Source organism: Thermobia domestica, chromosome 9, assembly GCF_964235325.1.
Source record: "Thermobia domestica chromosome 9, izTheDome1.hap1.1, whole genome shotgun sequence".
NCBI classification, from domain to species: Eukaryota; Metazoa; Arthropoda; class Insecta; order Zygentoma; family Lepismatidae; genus Thermobia; species Thermobia domestica.
The window spans coordinates 156472492-156495268 of NC_137462.1; the positions used below are offsets into that span (position 1 = coordinate 156472492).

Below are 22777 nucleotides of genomic sequence, written 5' to 3' on the forward strand. Positions count from 1 at the left end.
GCAACTATCTTGGCAACTGCATCTTCTTTCGTAAATACCCTATTTCTCATTGGGATCTGTGTAATAACTCTTAAATTGAGCGATGCTCTTTTCTAAAGTTTTAGGTGTTTTTAAAGCTGTACGTAAACCGTATTGTGTATAGATTCTATTTAATGCAGTTGTCAATCTGGGAAAAATAGGCAAAACGAAAAAAAAATTAAAAGTCCGAGTAAAGAAACACATTAGACATTCGAAAGCGGAAAATCCGGTGTCAGGTTTATCGAAACATTTAAAAGTAACTCAACACAGGGTAGAAGATTTTTAAAAAAAAATATTTGGAGCTAGAAATGAAATAGAGAGACTGGTGTTTGAAAATATATTTATTCATTTAAAAAAAAATCTAGGGTTGGCTGAATGACGAATGGGAGGCAGTTATCACAAAATTTTCACAGCATTGGCATGATGATAAAAACACGAGTTGGCAACCTTCCAACAAAAATAGAAAAGGCGCACAAGCTAACTCGACCATATTTTAGTTTGCTTCAAGATCATCTGCAGATCGCTGACACACTGGGCAACGTGTTTTGCACACAGCTGTTTCCCTTGATAAGTCCGTTCCGTTTTATTCCTTAATGTGTCTGATCTTTTTCTTCCTGTTTTTAATATCCGTGACCAAGACTTCAGGGGAGAGTCGGAAACTTGGAAATTTAAAGATTCGGGAATTACAGAAACCTGTGAGTAGAATGATAAAATAGTAAAATTCACAAATGTTGCTGGCGATTTCTCCGAAATCCATATGTACAGAATAAGGTAATGTGTGACATCTAACATATGTTCTAAGATAGAGTGTAACAAATGAATTTCTGCACACATGTTTCGGGCCGAAATAAGCTCAAACTACACGTATGTGCATTTTCGTGTCTTGTTGGGCGGGAGCTCATGTGGTTCGAATTCCACGTTAATCAGTAGGTCCCGTTCGTATATAGCCTCGCTGTTGAAAGGGATGTTAAAATCAATTCAACTCATCTCGTGTCTTGTTGGAAACTTTTAATAGAATGAATACAAAAATGTATTAATTTCCACATAAACAATTTTTCTACTGTCAGTTCTGCGAAAAAGAACCAAACGAAACTTATTTATATTCCTTACTTTTAGATAGAACATGTAACTTAAGCTGCTTCTTTTTATTATTATTTCTTTACCTTTTTTAGTGTTTCTTTTACTTATTTTTAAAAAAATAAAACACAGCTGTTGTATAAATATTTCCAAACTGATTGTAAATTGTACCGATTACCACTCAAGTGTGCATCATTTTGCACTCTTATCCTATATACATAGTGCGGAAATTTGAAATCGAGACTGGAACTGTAGAAAAAAAAGAGAGTGAACATAGAAAGTTCCGTACCTTGGATCATTTAAAGTACGATCCTCGTGCATCCATACATCGTTGCGGCGTCCTAGTCGTCAGTGCATAGAAGGATAGCTGGAAGTCCTTTTGTGGAACAGTGTTGGAAACCCTTGTTGTAGCCGCCTTCATGGTCGTTACGAATGCAGACTTGAGTTCAGGAAGTAGAAAATAATCACATGGAGCCAGATCTGGTGAATAGGGAGAGTGGGACAACACAGATTTCCTTTTAGGACAAAATGTCTTTCACAGTCGCTGCCTTGTTACTTGGGGCATTGTCATGGAGCAGACGCCACTGAACATCATCCCGATACTCGGGCCTCATACATGTGATATGTTGCAGTAATCGCTTCAGTACCTCAAGGTGAAATGATGCATTAACAATCTGTCTTGTAGGCACAAATTCCTTATTCAAAATGCTCTTACTATCGTAAAAAGAGAGAGAAAAAAAAGCAAAAACTTGATTTTGGATTTTGATTGGCTTAGGTTTTGGGCTTGTAGAGAGTTAGGAGATCTACTCTGTATTCTGACGTTTTGTCGACGGATTATTTAAAAAAAAAAAAAAAAAGTCTCATCCCCAGTAACAAGATTCAGGAAGAGTTACTACGATCCTTATTGGGAGTAGCAATCAGTTCTTTGCAGTGAGCAGCTCTGTCCCTTTGTTGGTCATTTATTAAGATCTTCCTCTTGTTGAGATTGTGGGTTATTTGCTGCACAGTCTGGTTATTGATGTGCAACTCCTCAGCAAGGATTCGCAGTGTCGGTTTTTGGTCTTCCGTGATTAGTGTACTCACTTTGTCCACCTATTCCTATATTCTCACTGTCCTTGTTGCATGTGGATGTTCATCGTATTCAGTTGACTCCCGTCCCTCCCTGAAATACCTGTATCATGCAAATACACGCGCATGGTATAAACAAGTGGCCCCATAAATTTGTTGCAACACTAAATAAGTTTCTGTAGCAATCTTACCCAGACGCCCACAAAACTTGATAACCACTCTTTGTTCCATGTTGAATTCACGATGCAGCTTAGCCACATCTGTCTACACTCACCATGTCCACACACGTAACTGTCAGTCAAGATCAGTCCACGTGGTATCAGTTACTCATGAAACATTCCTCTTTTGTTTGCACAGTTGCATTACATGTTGATAAAAAATTCAGTCTCGATTTCAAATTGCCGCATTCTGTATGTCTGACGTATCCTCTAAATTAACCTTTATCTATGGGAAGTCTCCCTGCTTGTGTTTTGACCAGCGCGTGTGTTTTTGCTGCACGTGGTCCCGGGTTCGATTCTTGGTGGGAGAGCACAAAAAATTTTAATTTCACACACATTCATTGTCATTAATCATCCTTTTCCTTTGGCCGAAAGGGGATAACAGTCAAACGTTAAGCTAAAAAACTTAGTTTATCTGTGGAAATCACAAACTTTTTTCTAGCTGGAGCGAAATAAATCTAAGCTACTCTGTGTAATTTGTTTTTCTTTTCTTTTTGTTTCACAAATATATACCGAGTGGCCCAAAAGTAGGTACATAGACCAGCATCGATCAAGTGTGACATTTTAATTTATTAAGATAATGCATTTATTTGTTTCGGTCTGTTTGAAGCTTCTGATATAAGTGAAAAGAAATTAAGAAAAAATGAAGAAACTAAGTTAATACCTGTGTGGATAATAATTAAATGATATAATTTTCCATGAGCCATCAGTACGGGACTGTAAACCTACTTTTGGGCCACCCTGTATAATAACTTGATTCACATTAATGCAACAAAAATATAATTTGTAGCTTGTAATTTCTAGTATGTAAGAGAAACCAGCTACCAGTCACATCCTTTGTACAGTCCGCAGCAAAAAACTTGCAACATAAGCATGCAAGTTTATTGTGGAACTACTTCTAACAGCGCAGGGAATCAACATAACGTCTTAAGTAGCACGAATCACGCCAGGAGAAATCTCATTTTATTTTGGCGCAAAAGACTTCGTTGTTCACAATAAACTTACATGCTCATGTTGCAGGTTTTTTGCTGCGGACTGTACCAATTTTTATTCACAATTCTGTTTAGCACTAGCAGACGAATATTAAGATTTTGTTATTGACTTTTTAAATATATGGAGATTTGATTTGTTTTGTTTTGTAGCATATGGTTAATACTACGCATTCTGCAACGGGCCGCAGATCTGTTCGCTTTCTAATTTTGAGTTTTGATTTGTGTAATAAACTGTGATTAAAGTATGTTTTTGTGTGATAAATAACGTTTGTGAATTTTTGTATGTTACCGAGAATTTACTTAGCATATAATACAGGGTAACCAAAAAAGTTCTTACCGTTTTTGACATCTCATTGTATCATGCGCTCACAGAATGGAAACGAAATGATGCACGTGCCTGCCAAGCGATCGGGAGTTAGTCTGACCATCGACCTTCAGTAATACAGGCATGTTGAACATATGCATCAGTTATAGCTCATGGAGGTAAAATAGAGGTATGGAAGCAGCTTGTTCGCGTGTGTTTGTTGTATGACGTTAAAATGGGTCTGTTAGCTGCCGTATCAAGTCGCTGCATATACCAGACATTTGGAAAGAGTGCCATGAACGAACGCACCGCCAGGCATTGGTTCCAGAAATTCAATTCGGAAGATATGAGCTTTTTCGATGAACCTCGCAGTGGACGACCGCATGTGTTGGATGACGAGGCCCTGAAAGCAGCCATCGAGGAGGACAGTGGTCTAACGTATGATGAACGTGTAGAAAGGTTCCATGTTTCCGCTGAAACAGTCAGACTGCACCTGCTTGGGGTACGTTGTCATACAAGTTAAGCAAGTGGATACCCCACACATTGTCGGCAGCCGACAAAGAACAACGAAGACAACCTTGTTGTTCTTGCTCAGTCGGCTCCTGAACACACCAATCTTTGATCGCCTGCTCATTGGTGTCGAAAAGTGGGTTCTCTATGACACTCCCAAGTGTATCAGATATCTGTCGTCACGTGATCCTGTTCCTCACACCTCAAGACCACCTCTGCACCCACGTAAGGTTATGCTGTCCATATGGTGAAATTGCAGGCACGCGTTATATTACGAGCTCCTTCTACCTGCTCCTCGTATGGTTCGGATTCCACGTTAATCAGTAGGTCCACGTCTCATATAGCCTCGCTGCTGAACTCAAAATCAACCTTCTACCTGGTCAGACCATCACTGCGGACCTTTACTCTCATCAGTTGCAAAGGGTGCACCGTGCATTGCGGCAGAAGGAGCCGGCATTGGTGAATAGCAAGGGTTTGCTGTTCTTGCACGACAATGCCAAACCACATGTGGCAAAAACCGGGAGACTCTTTAGCAACTTGCCTGGGAGGCATTGTACCATGCACCATGGACCTTGCGTCAACAGATTACCCTGTTTCATTCTCTCGACAACATCCGTGGGAGATCCTTCACAAATGGGAGGTCTACGGAACGCACTCGCAGACTTCTTTGCATCCACAACCTCCGAGTTTTATCACCAGGATATTGTGCAGCTGCAGGAACGTTGGTAAAAGGTGTTGGATACTTTTGGATATTACTTTGAAACCTATAGGTACGTACCATCCACTGTGTTGCTCTTTATGACCGTTCTAGAACAACAAGAACTTTTCTGATTACCTTGTACTTCGCTCCATAGTTATATTTCTTTGCAGCACACAGTTAATTTCTCATTTTTTTTCTTTTACAGGTATTATTGTAAATCAGTATTCAACTTTTTTTTCATTATGAGAAACCACTCCGAAAGGCTTCATGAGTGTGGCAAGAGTTGTTCGTATAAATATATATATATTTTTTAATCTGTGCCAGAAAATACAAAGACTGTCATACTATATTGAGGAAAGATATCGTGGACCAGAGAAAAATATGAATGAAATGATAAAGAGCTCTCAGTACCTGGGAAGAGAGGAGCACAAACCTTTGTTTTTCGTAATAGGTGTTTTATTGTTTCTAGCATCATACAAGTCCGTTAATATACAATGACTGTTCTTGATTTGCGAGTTTAAAACAATGCTTTCACGTGTAAATGTAACATGCATTGAATTCTTAACGATTTAGGTTAGGTTGTTGCAAAATGATTCTCTGTATGCTTTATATGTGTTGCAGAATATGAATAACCACTACACCTTGATTTTTTGTTTATTGGCAGTAATCTCAGTGGAATTTTTTTTGTAGATTGGATACGTAATTGTGTTTTTGGTACTTAAATAGTAATGTAAAATATAACTTTTGCACTAGTCACTTTAGTTAACTCATGCAAAAGCAAGTATCATTAAAGCAAAGTGTTAAAAATGAAGAAACAGGACGTAGCCAAAGAAATATGAAGCTTGTAGTGTCAATTCGCATGTACTCTTCCCAGAACACTGGGTACTTTGTGACAGCTTGTTTCAGCTTGTTTGCATATATTTAATGTATATTTTAATTGACATACACCATGATATTGAGAAGTTAGGTTAATTTATTATATGTAGTGCATGGCTAATTCATTATTGGGAGAGCTGTACATATGCTCTTTTTTTCTTCTAACATGTATGTTAGTAAGGTGAGAACGTTTCTAACAGATGTAAAGTTATAATTCAACTTAAAAAGTTTCCTCACTGTTGAATTGTGAAGATTTTCTGCTGATATGAAGATAAATGAATTTCCAGAGAAATTGAAAAAATCGTGTCTATATTTCTCTATAGAGACCAAAATTTTAAATAATTGTGGCAGATGATGTTTTTATATGCCTGGAGAAGGAACAGTAAGTTTTGTTATTCTTTCATGCATTTGTACTTCGGAAAGTGCGCATCCGTTGTGACTTTCGTAACCTTTGTATTGTAACTCATGTTTATATATTGTGTACGCATACTAAAAATAGTGACATTGAAACTACAGAAGATTTCATTAGTGTGTGCTGTTGGTCTCCTGTCATATTCTTCTTCTGTTTAAAAAAAATAATTGTTCCTATCAGTATGATTGATCGATTGTGTGATGCACAATGCTTGTATATGTGTATAAATGACGAGGAATGTGTATATGCGTTGGACAGGTAGATTTCATAATGTACTCCAATGTATGTTAATTATATTTTTATGATTCTTTACTTCTGAAAAATATCTATCCCTTAATCAGTATATTGTTTTATTTCATGTGACTCTTGACTGTTGTAAAGCATAGAATGAGTACAAAACGAAGAAAAACTAATTAAAATAGGTAATTCATAGTGTGCACAACTGGATATTTTTTCTAAATTAAAAAGAAACTTAACAAATTTATCTGTAGATAATATTTCATTATGCAGTTCTTTCTACCTAGCATTATTTTTATTATAATTAGTGATTTTTTGTAACATATTAAATGTATTGAGTTTTATAGAGCATTCGTGGCAAGAAGGCGTTCTAGTGAACTCATATTTTTTTCAAACAGCTCAAGAAAGAAGAGAGAAAAGTAGTTGCAATGAGGCACAAGCTCAAAATTGTTTTTCACAGAAATACAGTTGTTCTAGCAGAAGCATTGAAGTAGCTATTCGCATGTATTTTATTTCTTTGTTTTCAAAACAAATTTCTGAAACTACAGATTGGTTGTTAAATATGGAAACAATTGGAGAATTGATGAAACACATTATCCTAGTACACAAAGGATTCTATATATATATCCGCCATCATTCTCAATACTTAAGTATTCCACCATGTTTTGTCTCTTCGGATGAATATCTGGAGCATCTATTGCAGTAATTATAACGGTTGCCCGAAGATAACGTTTTAAATATTTTTCAATTGCACAAGTTTATTGACCTCCTCTGTTTCTCGTATTGAAGAAGTCGGCCGCCATTCCTCTTACCCGAACTGCACAGCTCACATGTAATAACAAAACAAGGCCAACTTAGTATAAAAAGGAATATATATACCGTATATATATATATATATATATATATATATATATATATATATATATATATAGTTCCACAATGTGTGGTATAGCTTCTTCCAAATCGCTCCTTTGTTTTGGAATCATGATAAAAAGATGATGAAAATTAATGCAAATTAGTAGGAATCACCGATTGAGATAAAATATTTTCACCGATTTGTGGCTGTTTTCCATTGAGTCTACCAATTTTCACGGGAAAATAAAGCATTCTATCATATGTTGTAGTTCTATGCCAAACTTCATTTACAAAATATTATCGAAATTTTTCTAACAAGGGACGTATGCGAATCATGACAGCTAGATATTTATGAAAATTGGTACCCTGATTAATTGTGGATCGCTAATCATCGTGGTGATAGTCATTCGGTGCGGAAATGCCTTGTTTACCCGCTACGTATAATACATATACCACGCAGTGACCGGGTGAGGCTGTGCCGAGTTGTACCCTAAAAACGCCGGAAAAAGGCAGAAAACGAAAAATGTGTGCAAAGTAACCTGATACCTATGGCAGGGGAACACATGACCAAGAACACGTCAGTAGTGTCACACAAGCAGTGTTGCCATCCCAACACAAACTTATAATTGTTCAAATAGAACGTATGTAATTTTATGGCATTATAACAATTGACATAAAACGTGAAAGAAAATAAGCAAGCGGCGAGTTATCAATGTTGTCAAATAAGGGAGATACGAGGCTCTAAAGCTGAGAAATTATAAGGCCCGTACAGAGAAACGAACAAATGTACAACAAGAAAACTGTACACATTTTTCGTTTTCTGCCTTTTTCCGGCGTTTTTAGGGTACAACTCGCACAGCCTCACCCGGTCACTGCGTGGTATACGTATTATACGTAGCGGGTAAATAAGGCATTTCCGCACTGAGTAAGTATCACCACGATGATTAGCGATCCACAATTAGTCAGGGTACCAATTTTCATAAATATCTAGCTGTCACGATTCGCATACGTCCCTTGTAAGAAGGACGTGGGAGCTTAGTGGTGGTAGGACGCTCTCCACGTGATATGAAGAATCTTACGGGGCCCTAGTTCGATCCCAGCCCACGTCAAGTGGGCTTTGTGCTGGACAGATCGTGTGTGGGGGTTTCCTCGGGACTCTCCCATTTACTCCCACTTTCGTTATTTTACTTTTCATTCGTATTATTAGCGTCTCCTTAGCGCTGGAGATGAAGCGTGGGAGTTAAACATACACACAAGAAGAAAAGAAAAAGTCGTATGAGCTTGTTTGTGGACAACGCCGTGTCTGAATTTCCCCATTCTTACATCACCAATTCATTCATCGTTCTTCATTGTTATTTTGCGTCAGCTGTTTTTAAATTGCATAATTGAATCATTTGAAATATATATATTCTATAGGATTTCTTGCTGAAAATTTGAATTCCCCTTTGGTGATTAGCTGCAATACAATGGCTCCTTGAGAGCACTGTTACAGTAGCAACGTTCCTCTCTATTTGAAATCAATAAATTAATGTACTGTGATGCCTTCTTAAAAATGATTGTTCTATTAAAGATAGAATTTGATATATGAAAGTAAGAATTTTCGTTTCCGTAGTAAAGAGGAAACTAATATTATTTGATAGCTGTGGCAGATTATACTTTTTAAGGTTCACTCTGCTTGTAGATTATCATTGTTATAAAAGCGGATGGAGGGAGGTGTTCATCATAGTGAATTGCCCTGCCTTCTGTGAAGCAACTGAAAACTGTTGTTTTTCCAGTTAATTATCAATTTTTTTCGCTTCTAAAGTAGCCGGAATTGAAATATTTGTTGAGGTGACTGTTTATCTCTGTTCGATCGAGTCGCTTAATTAACGAATTGCCTTCACGTTAGGCGGGTGGAAAAGCAATTTACGAATTGCGCTTCTAGAAATGTTAAATGAATTTGGTGTTTTTTTGTGTATAGGAGGCAAATGAAACGAAATTACAACACTGTTTATTTCTTATAATTTTGCGTTTTGCGTACTGTATAGTAATAAAATCAAGAGAACGCATATTTTAAAACTGTTTTACATGGAACGCATCATTACTTCCGTCTTCTAGGTGTTTTGAAGAATATGAGTCACAGTATCTACGAATAAGGTTTGTTAACGGATGGAATCAGGCAAACCATTAAGAACCTCTCAGATTTAACAGTTTTATATTTATTTCGAACTCGATAAAAACATATTTTGAATATTATTTTTCTTTCGTGAGTACTGAAAGACTAAATTGAGTAAACAATTCAATATTATTTGAAGCTATTGTGATAACAGATGTTGACTGGAAATGATATTTTTGATACTGAAACCAATTTTTAAAGTACAAAAGTGAACATTGTCAGAAATTGTCTGTACATATAAGCCACTGACTAATTTCACTAACTATAGAAGTAAAGTCATCGGTCTCTGGTCATTACGCATTGTACTTAAATTCAAATTTTATTTATATTATATAAAAATCTTACCAAAGATCTGGGAAACATTTTTCTTAAAGCATAAATGTGCAGATTTACTTGGTGACTTCCATCGAAACCCTTATGGAAAAATTTAAATTTTTATACAAACCGTGTTTGCAATATACTGTCACTGCAATATAAAGTAATACTAATTAATTAGTGAGTACAAGTTAGCCTCAGAGGAGTAACGCAAACCTTTACATAAAAATTGTTGTACAAAAGTATTTTCTATTTCTTACGACTACACGAAATAATTGGCTAGGTATTAATCCTCCTGCACAAATTTGAAATATATTTCTCTTATACTGTTTCGCGCTAAGACTGGCGTGGTCCTGTATTCCAGCTGTGTTGTAGGCTAGATAGTGTGGTGGAAAAAAAGAGATTTTCTGTGTGAAGGGATCTTTCACAGTGGCATCCTCCAAGGGCTCTACATTCAAGTCCCAATGGATTGGGGCCTAGTAAATATTATGTCCTTTCATAACGTGGGTATTGCACAAGAAAGTGAAGCAAAATCAATCCTAACACTCTTGGCAAAACTTTAGAACCTCTATTGTCTCTTCGCTGTTTCTCTGTTGATTCTCAACAGTTTTCCAATTCCTCGTTTGATAGACATCTTACACCGTTTGCACGCAATGTTCAGCCTATCTTCAATAGTACATATATTGCGTATACTTGGGGCGTTCAGAAATGATTGACACTACAATTAATTTGATTTCACAGGAACCTTTTATTGAACAAACGATTACAGTTTACTTTAGAGGCATTCCCCGGCAATGTCTATGCACCTTTGCCACCGTTCTCAAAGCTTCCTTATTTGTGTAGCAAACCATTCTTTGGGGTATCTCTCTGCCACTGGTGGACAAATGAGTGGATTTCATCTTTTGTGTTGAACTTTTTACCTCTCATGCCCTCTCATTTGTGTTGAATAAAGCATAGTCGCTAGGAGTCAGATCCGGCGAACATGGAGGATGCGGCAGTACACTAAACCCTAGTTCATGCACTGTGGCAATTGTTTGGCGACTGACATGCGGTCATGCATTGTCGTGTTGGAGGGGAACGCTACGGTCCCCTTTTCCTTGTCGGCGTTGTTGGATGCGTCGGAGGAGTCTATGCAGTGAACTGCAGTAGCTCTCACTGTCGATGGACGTATTGGGATGGAGCCATTCCACCATCAGTATCCCTTCCTGATCCCAAAAAACGGTCGCCATTTGTTTCCGCACGAATAGTCCCATCTGTGCTTTCTTCGGACGAGGGCTTCCAGTATGCCTCCATTCCTTGGACTGGCGTTCCTTTTCTGGAGTCTCGTAGAGGAACCAAGTTTCGTTGACGATAACCAGACGCTCTAAGAACTCGGTCGGATTTTCACTGCCCTGTTGCACTAACTCCACATACTTTTGTTTGTGCAACGGTGAGGTCATGAGGCACCCATTGTTCACACACCTTGTGCAGCTTCAAATCCCCCCGAATGATAGTGTAGAGGGAACCCCGTAATAGACCTGTTTCTTTCTCTAGTTCGTCAAACGTGATTTTCCTGTGCTCCATTATCAAATCATTCACTCGCGCGGCATTGCTTGGTCTGCGTGCAGTTGCAGGACGCCCAGTGCTTTTGTTTTTTGCAGCATTGTCTTGGCCTTCTTTGAATTCGGGACCCAACGAAACATGGATCTGCGACTTGGTGCTGTGTCCCCACATATGGCTAATAATATGTTGTGGATGTCTAAAGTATTCACTCCTTCCCTCCATAGAAACCACACTATCCAACGTTGCCCATGTGTGTCTGCTTCCATGCTGTCTTTTCGCTGTCCACCAACGTCCTGGCAATTTGAAACAACTGCTGCTACAATGTGTTACCTACGGAAAGAAACAAAACCATTTAGTGGGGTTTGATAGTACTAGTCTGTCTTAATGCATACATCAACAATCATTTCAAACTGCTACTTGGCACCAGTTATAGGGGGAGTGCCAATCATTATTGAACGAACTAAATATAAACTTAATCTATATACATGAACTTTTGTTGCTGAGTAATGAATTTTACCTAATCTCCAATCAGAAGTTCAGATTCTTATCCTTTAATCAGAAATCCAGTTTAGTGAAACTTAGACGCATAAGTTAATATTTGAGTATGTACAGTCCTTGAACACCAAATCAAATGGCTAAAGAATATGCAGTGTTTTCTTCGATTTCGTGTCTGTTATTTGTCGAATTCTTTCGTTGACATCTTATTGAACTGTAAAATTCTAAACAATAGTTACTAAAATTTTTAGATAATGACTTCTTTTTATTTTACGTTGTGGAAAGTTGTTGAAGATTAAAGAAAAATAGTCATATGCATCATGCTTTTAAGATCTGCATCAATAAAAATCCTTCAGGACAGTATTATAAAACTGAATGGGACCACGTTCAAATTCTGTCAAATACATATATTATTTTTAAGAAAGTGTGTGAGTTGCAAATACTAACTGGTAATTTTATACCTTAGTAGTTTTCTGAATACAGATATATTGCCTGCATATAAGATTTTCAATTCACTTGATTTTGTGCTGAGAAGGCTGGATCATAAAATCTTAAGTATCGAGATTTTAAGTACTTTACTATTATAATTAAGAAATTAAACTAATAGCATAATATTATATCTCCTGAGGGAATGCATGGATTGTGTTTATAGGAATAGAAGTTTACTTTGAGTATACTTACATGTTCTGGAATTTTTAATATTACTGCAGAAATTTTTAACTACTACTAAACAATATTCGTGATAGAAGTGTTACCTCAGCACTTTAAGATAGATGTCATCGCGTATAGAAGTAGGAGGTTCTTTGTGACAATATCTTTTTAATGTTAAGTACAAAGTATTTAGAAATCTTTTCTTTAAATGTACAAAATCATTAAGTGTATACATTGCTAAAATATACTATTTCTTATTTTTGAAGAAACAAAGATCTGAGTAAGTGACTTTACATATCAGATATTTTTTCAATATGTATTTTGTGATCAATTCTCCATCAGCACTTTGATAAATGAAGAATTGCTCGATTTAATTATTAGCATATCGAAAGTAAAGTAGGAAAGAGCAAATTGTATTAACCTTGCAATGTCAGTTATAATGGCAGATGAATAAGGTGAAAGAGATTCATTGCTGCATTCCATCTACTAATTAATTTCCAACATTTTGACTAAAATTATAGCAGCTTATTCGAGCGTGATTTAAATATTCACTTTATACGTAAATTATCACCATTGAAATAAAGTTCATATTTTACATTTTAATTATCGATTATCTGAAGGACGAAATTTTACAGTTAGGGTATAGGGAAAAGGTAGAAAAGAACATTCCTATATCTCCTTGATGAAGTAGGAAATCCCTCAGAAATTCTCAGTCATAATAATTAATCTGTACAGGATTCGAGCATGTACCTTCTTATGTCGAAAAACAAATTTAGACAGTAAGTATATCTGTCAATACAGGTTTAGAAATTATATACTAAAATATTCTGCAAATAAACCCTTATAAATAGTTTGATTTGGATTTACTCAATAGTAAATAATATTTTAAGAGCATAATGAGATTAGTTAGAAATAATGGCCCTCTTACTGTTAAAGAAAGTGCATAATACTCGATTTTGTATTGAAAGTTGTAGAATTGAAATATTCTGACCACTTCAAGATAAATGTATTTTTAGTCTTTTGGATATCATATTACAACTAGGAAAGTATAAACCTTTGTTTTAAAAGCGAAAAAAAAAATGAAAGTGATTATTCAAGTCAATTTATTATAACTTTTTAAGAAATGGAAAATGGCCTTAATTAGTATTTTCTTGTAAATGTAAGATATTTTTCTTTCGGATTGTGAAATAATAAATTGCAGATTGTCTGGATCGTTTAAAAGATGTCCATGACTGTCGTTCTGTGTAGTTCAAGGCGTGCTTAACGCTTCCTTTTCTATTTATGATCTCAGTAACTAGTGTTTCTTACGGAAGTACTTACATTTGTGAATACATAGCACTTGCCGACTTATGGGTGCATTACGTTCTGATCGATCAGTTGTAAGACGATTTGAATGTACATCGGGCATATATCTGTACACATTTAAATACACAAATTCTAACATGATCCTCGTATTTGATGCGATCACTTTTTCGTTACTTATACGTTTTCTTATAGGTATAGAAAGTGTCGATTTCGTCTTAAGAGGATTTTTTAAAATTTAATTTTTGTTAACTTTAAATGCCCCTGTTATCACTTTATTTTATTTTATTATAATAGAAAGCATGAACGTCTTTCTTCTTAATAAATGCGGACAGATGTAGGTATTGTAGGTCACAAGTCTGCGAGTGCTGTTCTGAATTTTGTAGATGATCATTTTTACTTTATTTATTTTTATTTTTATTTTTCAAATGAAACAAAAGTTATCGTAATGAATGGATGAAAACTGTCGGTACAGGAAAAGCTGAATCAGAATTTATACATTTTTGTAGGTTAACATGAATGTATTCTTCCTAAATTACTTAATACTGTAAGTGTAGAAAATCAATATTCCTGCTCTGTGATCCATCTTTTAGGACTTTACTGTATAAACTTTCTATCTACCTATTGGGAGGCAGAGGCTGCTGTCTGAAGCTTGTGTCGATATCCTGTGATCAATTTGTACACTAGCTAATTGTGTTTTTATATGTGAACACTTTTTCTGTAATATCACACCAGACACACACACACACACTCACGCATACTTGTATATAGTATCCATTGCATCATGCTCCTTTTGGACAGCAATAAGGAGATGATAATGTATCATACCACATGAAAATCTGTATGTAAGTTACTAATTTGTATGTCTATATTTTTGGTATGCTCAATAAAGTGAGGTTAAAATCAGTTGTGCGTTTACATGTAGTTAGCTGCTGACTATTAAGAAATACTAATGCTGAAACTAAATTCAGGGCCTTTTTTTATGTAATGAATTGAAATTTTAAGATTTTAATTCAGTGCGTTACAAATTTTCATTTTTTTTCTTTCCTGAGAAATTTGATTGGGTTATTATGATACCTGTGCACCTAATTATTGTGGTGAAATTTGTTTCTTTCTGTCACACACAGTTTTTGAGAAATAATTAGATTACGATTTTAGTGATATGACTGAGTTACGAGCCATTGAATATGGTTGGGTAGGGTGCGGATTTAATGAAAATGTCGCAAAGCAATTTTAAAAAATGATTTCTGTTATAAAATCAATAGAAGACAACCCCCCTCCCCACACATACACAGTTGGGTAACTAGTGAATGTCTAGAAAATTTCCATATTTTCGATTTTATGCTGCTTTGCCTCATATAGATACATAAGCCATACGTATGAAGTTAGATGTATTACAGTTGTTATGCTATTGAGATCTGAGCTTCACTATGATTTTACTATAAAAAGTAGATTAAGATTAAATGTTATAAGTTAATTAGTAATTTGACTTGATTTCGAGCTTAGCATCCCTTTCAGCAGCAAGGCTATTTGAGACGTGATTTACAGCTTAACTTAGGATTGAACCACATGAGTTTCTGCCAGGAATCGAACCCCGGTCTTCACTCCAAAGGCGCGAACAATAAGTTATTAATTAAAGTAATCGTGATACTTAGGTTAACTACATATACGCTACGAAAGTATTGTCTCAAACTACAATAAATAGGGTTAATACTATAAAAAACACAAAACAAAACTGAAATGTACAAATGTAAGTTAAGTACTATAAAGGTAACAAGAAATTTCTTTCGCTTTTTCACGTACCACCTTTGAACATCGATATGTCATTTAAGACGTACCTGAAGGGTCAGAAAGTCTCCATCAGCATCGACGACCTTCTGCGAACGTTATGGAAGGCCATGGATTCCATCGCGGTAGAAATTAATGGGCCGTGAAGCGAAGAAGGCATTAATTGCATTTTTCACCTCTACTAGGGATTTGAACTGGCGTCCTCTAAGGTGATTGTCCAAGGAATGGAACAGGTGATAATCGGACGGTGCAATGTCCGGAGTATGGCGGATGTAGTAGTTTCCCATCCAATGCGTAGAATGGTTTCCTGGGTCATCCTAATCATGTGGGGCTTAACGTTGTTCTGTAACAGGAGGATCCCTTTGCGCTTCAGAAGTGCTGGCTCCAGAGTTGAGTTTTTCTTGAACATGGCTCAACTGCTGGCAGTACACAGTTACAATTGATGCTCTGACAGCTGGTAGCAGTTCCTGATGCCGCGAGCAGTCCACCAAACTTACAGGAGGACCTTCTGGTACAGTGTTGGTTTCGGCTAATTTGGAACCGGTTCATGGGATGCTAAGCAATGATGATGGCGCCGTGGAGCTTCGTACAGGACCCACTTATCATCACATGTTAACACCCTGTCCATAAATGGCTCCTTTCTCAGACTAGACAGCAAAGAAACAGATGTGTGCTCGCGTTGCCTTGTGGCCCGGAGTCAAATCATGTGGGAACCATCGACCCAACTTATAGTGCTTCCCAAGTTGATGGAGGTGCTGCCGAATGGTTTCTCCACTTTCACTGAATTATAGTCACAGTTCCTCACATGTCTGGCCACTGTTCGCCTCAATTGGTGCCTGAAGATCTTCATTTTGTACATATGTTGGTCTGGTACGTGTTGAATCTTCGAGTGCTTCGTCACCGTCCTTAATCTGGTTAAACCACCGCTGCACTGCCCCCGTAGTCACGATACCCTCACCAAAGACCTAGCATATTTTCGACCCGCTGCAGCGGCGTTTGACTCCAGCCTGAACTCCTACAGCATACACGTCCTTATGACGCTCTGTGGAGGTCCCATGTTTACTCTGTCCTTACGCACGTTCACGGTGTAACTGAACTGCCACAACCAGGTAGTATGTTGGATATACCCACACCAACAACTGACCTTCGCCTTATCTCCATTCGCATTCAACTCACGGTGTGAGGGCCAATTAAGGAGCGTTTTTTCAAAACTTGATAGAGCACAAAACATTTTTTAAAACAGGAATTGCATTTTTGTTATTATTGTACATAACCTCTATCGAGTTCTGACAAAACACTCATGATTTAGTATTCTATACACATGGCACATTTCCATATCTGTCAGTTCTGATTTCACAGCTCGATTGGTAGCATTAAAAGTATACCTATGCCATATATACCTGCGTTTCTCAAAATTTGCTCAATCGAGTTTTGAAAAAAACTGTCCTCAATTGAATACAGACTACAAAAAGCGACAGAACTTGCTTGGTTACCTTTATATTAGTATACACCACCAACAAGATGAAAAATGAAATCCAACATCCCACGATTATACCCTTTAGGCTATGGGAGATGGATGCTAAGGTAAGTGAATGATGATGGAAGAATTCGTGGAATAAAAATATTGAGTATTCTGATAAAACTCACGAACACGATGCTGTCCACCACAAACTTATTAGGCAGCATGCACCAGAGGTAAGCGCTCTGTCATTGAGCCACTGTGTCCCCACAACTAAAATCATCAAATGCATACATTTATCGTTGCAATCTCTGATATAACGTGGAATAAAATAGTGAATGGTAGTGGAAGTTGTGAATGGTAGTAAATGTAATATTCCACAGGCAATGAATCACTCAGTTCCATGAGAGGATGGATGTAGAAACCAGCCGGATTCGTGTTTCTCAAACAAACTAAGGGTATTCAATTATGTTCAGGTCCGCTGATAGGAAGGACCAGGAAGGTGTCCAACTCCATCCCGATGTTCCCCAAACTACGCCGCAACAGCTGCAGTTGTGTGAATGGGCGCATTATCATACTGGAATATGGCGTTATTTATTCGCAAATCTGGATCATAGGATGAACACTATCGCCTAGAATGGCGATATAATCACAGGTAATAAAGCGATCAGTAAGAGTCAGCACAGAACCCACTGAAAACCAAGATATTACGGCCCTCAAAATCACAGAGCCATCAGTATGTTACAAGGTTGGGCAGGAACACCTCTTTGGGCGTCCACCACACACAAACACGACCTTTTATTTGAAATAGGATAAACGATAACTCATTCAAACATATCATACGTTTTCAGTCGTTAGCGATCCATATTGGGTGTTTGTGGCACAATTGACGTCGTGCTAAAGTATCATAGTCGATTATTAGCGGTTTCACCCGTGCAATCCAACCCATATGTCATATAATTCGTGGGAAACTGTGGTTGTAGACAGGCTGTGGGAAGTGTACTTGAGTTCCGTCACTTTCGCCACAGTCGCACAAGGTTCGAGTGACTATTCGGTTTACTATTCAGTGGGACCTGTCATTGAGTGTTTTATTCCAAACACTATTTCCCTTGGCAGTTGTTGTTTCGCCGTGAGTTTTGCAGGCCGTCATTACCTTGGAGACTGTCCCTCGCAACACACGATATACATCTGCATTCTTGTACAGCTACATACAACAAATTAAAATTTGTAATTACATAAAAGTCCAAGGCTTAGTTATGAACTATAGGCAGATACATTTCGTAATACACGTAATTTGCCTCCCCCCAGCAATATTGCTATTTTGTGTGTGTGAAAGGGGGTGGGATTCAGCTGTAATAGCAAATTCAAAATACATATATATATATTATTTGAGAGAACATAGATTACATCCATAATACAACACAATTAAATTAATACAGCCTTCTTTTTTAAAGGAAGTTTCTTTGCTGGGAAAATTACATTTCTCATTCTCCTCTAAATTTGAGCCCAATAAATTGGATCTTTTTTATATTATATTTGAGCTGTTAAGGATTTGACTTCCTAACACTATATAGGCCTATATATATATATATATATATATATATATATATATATATATATATATACGAGGATCATTCAATAAGTAAAGAGACAAAGTCTATATTTTTAACACTAATCAATTTTTTTGTTTCAGGGGTGTTAGCTGGCAACCTTGGGATATGCTCTGATCTGCTGTTTCGTAATTTTATGTCAACATAACTTCAAAAATATCAATTCATCATGGCAAGTCCTCGAGAAGATTGTACCTTAGAAGAACAGCGCTCAGTCATTAGGTTTTTAGTCGCAGAAGGTGTAAAACCAAGTGAAATTTTTTCTCGAATGTAGAGACAGTACGGTAACAGTTGTATGAACCGTGCGAATGTGTACAAGTGGGTTGATCGGTTTAAAAGTGGCCGAACAAGTGTAGGTGATGAACCCCGATGTGGACTCCAGCGGAAGTTTCTGGTTCTTCGTTGGAATCGAGGATTGACGGACTTATTCGTGATAACAGAAGAATTACTGTTGAAATGATAGCTGAAGAAGTTCAAGTAAGTGTTGGAACTGTTCACAATGTCATTAGGAACATTTTAAAGTACAGAAAAACGTGTGCCAGATGGTTTCCCAGACAGCTTACTGACGCTCATAAAGAATCAAGGCTTTCCATTTGTCAAGCCTTAACGCAACGAAGTTTGATTGAAGGAGACGCTTTTTTTGAAAGAATAGTGACTTGCGACGAGGCCTGGATCCATCACTACGACCCTGAGACCAAAAGGCAGAGTATGGAGTGGAAACACACTAGCTCTCCAGTTAGCAAAAAATTCAAGGTTCAACCTTCCGCTGGTAAAGTGCTGCTGACCATCTTTTGGGACTCACAGGGTCCAATCTATTGCGATTTCCTTGAAGATCAGCGAACTATCAATAGCCTATACTATTCTGAGATGCTAGAACAAAAGTTAAACCAGCTATCAGGAGCAAACGCCGTGGACTCTTGTCAAAAGGAGTCATTCTTCAGCACGATAACGCCCGCCCTCATACAGCCCAGCTGACCCGAGATAAGCTTCAAGAATTGGGTTGGGAGGTCTTACCTCATCCTGCCTACAGCCCAGACCTCGACCCATCTGATTTTTACCTGTTTGGACCACTCAAAGACGCCCTACGTGGAAAAAGATTTGCTAGCAATGAGGAAGTTAAGGCAGCGGTGCAAAGGTGGCTTCGGGGTAAATCGAAAGATTTCTTCGCCAAGGGAATTAGGAAGCTGCAAGAAAGATGGGACAAATGCATAACTGTAAAGGGGGATTATATTGAAAAATAGCCTTAGTTTTGAAAGATTGAAATAAATCTTTATTGAGCTATAGCAATGTCTCTTTACTTATTGAATGCCCCTCGTATATAAAACAATTACCACCGAGATTATCTTATATCAAGGAATTAGTAATTGAGATGTTAATGTGAATTTATGTACAATGAGGTCATTAAAATTCCTAGTCCTTGTATACACGGGATTCCTAACCTTAATTCTTAGTTTTTATATAGTATATTCTCAGTGTATATATTAGTTTAAATATGTAATATCCCTTTAGAACACCGCAAAAACTTTTCAATTAACATGTTCCGAATTTCATTCATCAGTGAACAATCTTTTTGGATTTTTTTTCTTTTCTTTGTGAGAAAATACTGCCGTGTTACTGTATGAACTGTCCTCACTACCGTCTAAGTCAGAAAACAGCGCGTTTGTCGGCTGCTGATGACATATTCATGAAGGCAGAGGTAAAAGTCATTATCCAGGGGTTGATCACTACTGCATACCACTTACGGGCTCACGAATAATGAGTACGTAAATTCTTATCTTTAGTGCAAAGTGCCACTACCAATTTAGCTTCAGTAGGCCATAGGCGGCTAATATAAATTCTTGATCATAAGCTTAACTAAAAATACGTGTATCATATATAGAGAGAGGGAGAGAAAGAGCACCGACCTTCATAAGTTAGTGTGTCAAGAGACCACCCTGTGCAGCTAGTGCTATTCTGGCCACGAGCGTTAACATATGTTCGATTTCATCATGGATAGCAAGTGAGAACAACAATCGAACGTGAAATTCTGTGTGAAAATTGACAAATCTACCACAGAGACGCTTGACGTGATTCGACAAATCGTCCCCAGGGGCCAAACTGTCAATAGCGAGTTCTGCGAGGTTTTAAGGCATCTAAGGGAGAGCATTCTGCGAAGAAAGATTCATTGCAGCATCGCAGTCATTCGAGTATTCTGAGTGGCACGCATGATTCAAGAGCGGAAGAACATAACTAGAAGACGGCGAGAGATCTAGACGACCTTCAACGAGCACAACGTCCAAAAATGTCGAAACCATTCGACAACTTGTGGATGAGGATCGTCGAACAATCCACAACATTGCTGCTATATGGGCACACAAACAATCCTCATACGGACAGTGCAGGCAATTCTCATGTGTGATTTGAACATGTGCCCTGTTGCTACCAAGTTCGTCCTTAGGCTGCTGACCCAGGAGCAGAAGGAACACCGCGTCGAAGCCTGTCAATAACTTCCGTCAGGGTGTTCTGGATGATCCGTCCTTCATGTCGAAGATCATTATTGGTGACGAAACTTGGGTGTACGGTTACGACCCTGAGACAAAGTAACAGTCTTCATAGTGAAAGAGTCTTCATTATTTCTACGACTGAAAAAGGCGAGGCATTGAACATCACGTCCCAGGGACCAGACCGTTAATAGTGAGTTTTACTGCCAGGTTTTAAGACATCTGAGGGAGGACATTCGGCGAACTACTCATTGCAGCATCCCGTACACTTGCCGAATCATGTCATGTGTCTCTGTGGCGGATTTGCTGTTTCTTACTGAATTTCACTTTCACTCGTTGTTCTAACGTGCTGTTCATGATGAAATCGTGGTAACGGATGTGGTCAGCATAGGTCCTGATGTACTGTACATAAAACGATGTCTCTTGGCACACTGACTTATGAAGGTCGGTGCTCTCTGTGCCTATGCATGCAGTCTTGTGCTGCCTTTAGCCAAGACAGATTAGGAATCACTTCCATAGAGCAGAAGCGGTAAGGTACATCGAGAAAGTTATTGAATTGGATTCAGAATTCCAAAAACATTCAATATTCGCCGTTTTTCCCTACTGAAACCTGAAGTAGTAGAAATTTATTTTGATTTCCAGATTCGAAATTTATTCCAATAGAAAGGTAATATATAGCGTGAAACGTTTTGTATATATAGATTAAGCGAGATAAGGATCTGTAATCTCTATATTGCTGCGCTGTAATCTCTATATTGATACCGGGAGTGCTAAATATACTATTTCCTGTTTCAATATTGACCGCCGAGGAGCAGAAACGATAGAGGAAATTGGGAAGTGGTCTTCGATAATGATTCAGTCTTTTAAGAGTAGATTCCGTCTCCACGACTGTTTTTCTTCTATTGAAATCGAAAGAATGAGGTATCTTCCACTTCTAATTTAATTATTGAATTCTGATAGAATAAACAGCAGTAAGCGATAGTAAGATATTATATTTTTAAGTTGATTCAACGTTCAAAGAGTTAATTCTATCACCGAATTTATCATTATATTCTAACCGGAAGTTAAAGAACAACCATTTCCGATTTTAGTGTTGGACTCCAATAGGAGAAAGACGGTAAGAGATATGAATAACTTTCTGTGAATTGGATTCAACATCCTAAAAATATATTTAAGCTCTTACCTATAATTTCTGTATTGCATCCCCATGGAGCATAACTGACATATATATCCTGCTATATATATAAAACCTGCTAAATCCATTTTTCAATTTTGTTAGGAAATGAAAAAAAAAAAAAAAAAAAAAAAGACACCCTTATGTTTCAGAATTGTTGAACAAGTTTTTTGTTTAGTGGTCACTACTTAATGCAGATGAGTGAAATCTACCAATAAACAAAATAAATTGTTCAACAATTCTGAAACATAAGGGCGTCACTCTTTTTTTTCCGTTTCTTGACAAAATTGAAAAATGGATTTATTTATAGCTGATTTTGCTTCTATACCCCTGAATTACTGTGGCTTTTGTCTTTGTTATTTGGTAAATTGTCCATTACACCTATCACGTTAAAAACTAACTAAATGTGCTCATTTCAATTAAATGTTTCTTTGAAGTGGTGGCGGCCCGTGGCTAAACCCAGGAACTCCTCGCGATGAAAATTAAAGTGACCATTTTCCTGAAGTTTCCCAAGAATATGTTATTGTAATATACTGCAT

General features: G+C 37.4%; 1 protein-coding gene across 1 annotated transcript in view; it reads left to right on the forward strand.

The window, feature by feature from the left end:
- Positions 1-14633, forward strand: part of LOC145695124 (serine/threonine-protein phosphatase PP1-beta catalytic subunit) — a 58908-nt gene extending 44275 nt beyond the window's left edge. Inside the window, exon 8 of the mRNA XM_081772046.1 lies at positions 5093-14633. The gene's annotated coding sequence lies outside the window, so the exon portion shown is untranslated. The remainder of the gene's footprint in view (positions 1-5092) is intronic.
- Positions 14634-22777: the final 8144 nt, after the last annotated feature.